Genomic DNA, 6,000 nt, shown 5'->3' on the forward strand with positions numbered 1-6,000 from the left:
TTAAGTTGAAGCTTATTCCAACACTGCTCCAATTGGTGGATACAGAGGCGGAATTTCTTGAAAAGGATGCAGGTTTCCTCACGCTATTTTCTTTAATAAAAACTCAGCAGTAATTGTCTAGGTTTGAACCAAATATTCGGTTTAGACTCATGTAGGCTCTTTAAACGTAAATACTTAACTTTTTGAACAAAGCCAATTAAATTTCTGTTATACTTGTTGTAGAACTATTATTCTGCTTCAAGTTCCTGATAAGTCGACTTCCTCTGTATAATAAACGCTCGCCATTTACGTACAAGGTTGCCATTTCATTAGATTAATGATTCGCAATGATGAACACCGATTGTTCCTATTGGAACTTACATTGTTTTATTCACTGGTTATATATCATTTATTACGATGGCACAACACAAAATATATTGTCCAATAATTATCTGCCATCCAACCTGAGGAATTGTTGGAATGAACGTTGGTACGTGTGCAAAAAAAGAAAGAATTCATTAACTAACACAAAAATAACTACATACATACATTTATGATTGAATTATAATCAACTTTCGATCCATCTCCGAGTTTAAAGATTACGTGAGTTCGCTATGTTGCTTTCAGATTTATTTTTAACAAATCTGGCAAATCATGCATGTCAATTTTTTAACAATTATCTATTGTGTCTCGCGCGCCATCTAGTCTGATAGTACAATGCCAGAAACGTTTACATAAGTGCCAATAAGTTTGTTTCAACCCAATCGAATGAATGAACAGAAATAACGAATCTGATTTTGAATTTGATTGCTTTATAATGATGATTTTCATCTGACCTATTTCAAAGCAGACTAGCTGCTCAGCAGATAATAGTGCACAGGCTTAAACTAATAATTTGATGGGACGTCAACCTGACACGTTCACGATTCGGAGAGAGTTCAGGCGCAGAACTAACGGCGTGACGTGCTTCGGAGCAGTTAAGAATTTCTCGACAGAAGAACCCCAATTAATACACATCAATTGTTGTTATCTGAACCCGGAATCATCAGCCTTTTATTATAGCTTTAACTTTATAAAGATAATAATAAATCCTTGCTAAGGGTAATATATATGTTGTGTGTGCCGATATTTTTTTTATGGAGAAGATTTTTATACTAATTACTATTCATTTATCCATCCATGTTTTAATCCAAACCCAAAATACGTTTGGAACTCGCTGCTAGATGGCGTTGTAGTACATTAACTGCTACCGTTCAACGGATCGTTAATAAAATAAAAGTACAAAAATTAGACGAACTTTGTTTACTGGTCGTCACTGTTTCAATCCGGAAATTGCGTTCTAAGCAATTGATTGTATGTATCGTTTTTATTAAGCAATTATATTATCTGACTGATAAATATATAAGACTGAATTGAAAGATAATAATTGGGCATCGATTAAATAAATACAGAATTAAAGTATAGTTCTAAAATCTAATTATTGTAAGTAGTTCTAAGTGATGAATATATCAAGTTTTGATGGACACATACCGCTGATAGAATTGAGTTCTTTAATAAAGATGAGTATCTATATGAAATATGAGATTCAAAGACCTCGAGTGGAATTAATACTTGTTTTTGCGCATCGTTCACTAGACCGTCTCAATTGTGCCGATTGATTGCTATGATCAGCTAACGTCCTAGTCTGGTGTGACGTCATCGTACTTTTGTGCAAAAAAAAAATTACAGGATCAATTATACCAATTGGGAAGCCGTTGCTTATATTACTTTATTAAATTGTATCTGTTTATTTTAAGTTAAAAATAGTTAATTATGTAATATTTTATTCTTACATGCCTTGCTCGCTTTATTTAAACTGTTGCATAAAAAATGCAAATGATTTTTATTAGAAATATTTAGTGAAATATTAAATGATAAGAACTCTTTCATATAACTTCTGAACGAAGTAGTTATGAATACACGCGTAATTTTGAACATTCGTGTTTCGGCGACGACATACTGCGTTCACTATTCATACTACGAACGAAACAGTATATATTAAGCATCTACATCAAAATCATTATAAATACATTACTAAAATAATAATATTTATTCAATGTATATATTCAGAAACATTGTAATATTTTCAATTGTTATAAAAGTTACATTAATTTCTCCAAAATAGTCGGCAAAGCACACAATTTACATGAAATTTGAATTTGGGACAGCAATAACGGCAAAATTACCTCCCTAATATATCCGAAGCAGACAGATGGGGTGACTTCGATACAGGAAGTTGTAAAACAATCGGTATTTATTTGAGAGCGAAACGAATAGAATTCAATACATGAATGGGATCAATTCAACACAGAACTTGTAATACCCGACTCAATTATGGAGGTCATTCGATAGATATGTATTGGGGATAATAAAAACTGGAGCATTAAAATCAGCTTAGACGATAAAAAAATAACAGTATTTACGGTACGATTAAAACTTAATTTTTTTTTTTAAATTCAGTATGAGCATATGCGAGATTGAGCGTGCGTGTATGTGTATTTGTATGTGATTGTGTTAGGGTTGAAAGAAGTGAAATATCTACGTGGAAAGGACAATCGGAGCGTTTAAATCGATCGCGTAGAAGGATATCAAGAGGCTTCGATCTGTCAATCAAGGTTTTGATAATGGTCAGTGAAGTGTTAACAGCAGCTGACCGACCGTCACGTATACCTTAACGAAGGTCGATGTTTTCAGTGTTACGATTGCATTCTATTATCGAAATATTCGAATATATTTCATCATTAAAACATCAGCCTGAGCAAGAAGCGACACATAAATAAAAGACTCCATTTATTATATTACACGTTATTATAAATTTATAAAAAATTAATTTCTTACTAAACCTATAGTTAGGTGTTGCATTTAGTGAATGAAAGAATAAGAAAAAAAATACAATTTTTGTTTATATTTTAAATATTACAAAGGACATCAAATGTCGAGTACAATAGAATGGATAAAAGCTGGCACTCATTTAAAGTGAATGACAATGATTAGATAAATTTGAAATCGCCGATAAATTCATAAAGGTGTGAAAGGTGTGTGTCAATGTTTGCGTGACAAATTGTACATAAGTGAGAACTATATATAATATCTAGCCGTTTCTATACAGTTGTTTCATTTATCTACGCAACAATTTAGTATTAGTTGAAACTTTACATACATCATGATCCCCGTGTTTCGATATACAAAGAAACATATTGACCACACTTGGATTATAATCATGAGTCATATCGGAGAATAGTAACATAACGGTGTTTCTTTATTTCGTAATCTGTTCTTTGCCCAAGTGCCAGTTTTTATTATACAAACTAAAACTCGAATTAAACATTGAATCATGATCCATATATAATATATTAAGCAATTAGTTACTATTAACCATTCTCACAGATCAAAACTAACTCGTATAGTGTTCTTTTTTTTTGTATAATAAGAATATAAACACAATTCAGTTTACTCAATTTACAATATTTAATTTGCAAAATGTATCGAAAAATGCACACGTGACTGACAAATGCATACAGACGTGACAACAAAGTAAAATATATGAGTATGCACAGTAAGCATAAGTTAACATTAATAAGAAACTCGTAGAGCAAGATAAGGCACTCAGCCTCGACGAGGATTACCTAAGATGTCAATACTGTGCGCCGACGCAAGGAATTCATACGAAATGTTCTCAACAACGCACAAAGGACCAAAGTCAAAAACGAACTGTAATGCTTCGACTATTGTTGTTGCAAGAAACAAAACACAACGCGTCACAGTAAGGCACAAAGTCACTAAAACACAAAACGGAACGAAATCAACACGTAAATTACTAAATTTGTCACTTTTATGGATGCCTACGGGGTGCGCAGGCGACGAAGGCAGCGCCGCTCGCCGCGCCTCGCCTGTGAGCCTCCGTCTCTTATATATGCACACACCGCCTTCGGTTAAATTCTTTGCATAAATAAGCGAGAAAGCTCCTCTGTCCCACAAATAACAATTATTTCGCACTCACTTCAAAAAATTCGACGCACTGCTTCCAAAATAATTTATAAATTCATGTCCCTTACCTTGCACTGCGTAGTAATGATGTTCTAACACGATCGATGGAGTAAAACAAGCGAAAAGTACACACACAGATCTCGTTCGTACGAATACGTCGAGAGTAATGGCGCCGGTTCGTTCCAACTTCCAAGCCGTCGAGTGTTACTCACAGCATAGACTCGGAAGGCTAAACCTTGTTTGCTCAGTGACGCGGTACCTTATTCTCTTTTTCACACGTTGCCTTCGGTTTCAGCGAGAAAAAGGGACAGATATATTTAATCAGTGTCGTATTTTATATCTGAGGTGCAGCAACCTACATCACGGGTGCGCTCAACAATGTCATGTCTCATGTTTGAACGTCTTAAAAATCATGCGAAATATTAAAACAAAAATGTATAATGTTCTGTTGATTTTAAAAAAAGTTTAAAAGTTTTAGAATGGTTTCTAAACGAAAAATAAATATGAAAAAATACATAAACATCCAATGAATAGGTGAAAAAATAATTGACGTTTATACATTTGATTTTGTTACTACTTATTGAGTGGGGTTGTAATAAAATAAATCAATTATATCGAAATTAAAATTATATTAAATTATCAATGTTACGAGTGGCGCCATCTCTGGTAACATTTAAAAAATACTTTATATACACAACAACCAATGAAATAATTGTTACCACTCTCTTTTAGACTTGCTTTTTTGTTAGCTACTAGGAACGAAATGTCTCAACATTACACAGATAGATGGCGCAACAAATGATAATTTAGTTCCATTTTTTAAACTAATGTATACTAACTAATAATACGTTAGTAAATCTATACACGGTTACTTAGCGAGCAAATTTGCTATGTGATTATAATATAATTGACAGACTTTATTAAAAATGAAATAATGATCAAATCGGATCAAATATAGACCTCATATTTATTACGAATGAAATTCTGCCACAGGTCGTATCCACCATCCCGTATAATTAAAGCGTTTTGAAATAATCTCCTAACCTTATTGTATTATAGTGCAGGCAGATAGATCGCCTTGACTTGATACTGGCTATTTCAAATATATCTTACCATTTTAAAAAATACCCTAATTTTGAGGTAAAACCGTGCGTAGTTAGGTAGATTTTGAGATTTTGTATCGTTAAGTCTATATTTGGAATGTAAAGAATATGAGATTTTAATAAACAATTCAAGCATTCAATTAAATATAGTACAACATTACAAAAACGAAACTTGTGTTACTATATTTTTACAAACTCTTATTTGAACTTCACCTGTTAGTGTCACATATGTGTGTGTCAAATCTGAATTTTATCCCAGTACAAGTTGCAGTACAGTACAATCAGATAAACATAATATTTAACTGCTAGTTGAATTTGAGCGTCGGTGACAGCATATTTTCATATTTATACATTCTTCCAAACAATAACAACAACAGTTCAGACAAACTTCACTAGTTACATAAGTAGATATGATATTTTATGTCACGTGTAAGCATCAAATTCAAAAATATAATATATATTTTTAATATTAAACAATATGTGTTATGTTAAAAATTTAAAACCCATTTCCTTAACATTGAATAATTTTAGCATTTGCTTATCACTTATAACTCGAATAAAAAAAAACGGGGACAGTATAAAGATTATATGTATTGCAATAGGTATAACATTAGGATTTCTTTGAAATGCCGACACTGGGTCTATTATTCAAGCGGGCAATAATATATCAAACTGACTGATGCTAAGCACCCGTGAAAGTCAAAATCGATAAGACTTTTAATCTAACGTTCGTAAAAAATGTTTTCGCTTTTTTTTTGAGACTTTTTTTATATATAATAGTACCTAGATTTTATGCTTATTTAAAATGTTTTATAAGGTAAAAATAGGTCTTTGTTAAAATTCACAATAGAGATGAAATTAACACAACAGAAGAGCTTACAAAAGTATAATA

The 6,000-nt window shown here is 32.2% G+C and overlaps 1 protein-coding gene across 1 annotated transcript in view; it reads right to left on the minus strand.

The window, feature by feature from the left end:
- LOC126780784 (leucine-rich repeat-containing protein 15) overlaps positions 1–4,237 on the minus strand; it is a 39,706-nt gene extending 35,469 nt beyond the window's left edge. Inside the window, exon 1 of the mRNA XM_050505515.1 lies at positions 4,074–4,237. The gene's annotated coding sequence lies outside the window, so the exon portion shown is untranslated. The remainder of the gene's footprint in view (positions 1–4,073) is intronic.
- Between the last annotated feature and the right edge of the window lie 1,763 nt (positions 4,238–6,000).

The sequence above is a fragment of the Nymphalis io genome, chromosome 1 (assembly GCF_905147045.1).
Source record: "Nymphalis io chromosome 1, ilAglIoxx1.1, whole genome shotgun sequence".
Classification (NCBI taxonomy): domain Eukaryota; kingdom Metazoa; phylum Arthropoda; class Insecta; order Lepidoptera; family Nymphalidae; genus Nymphalis; species Nymphalis io.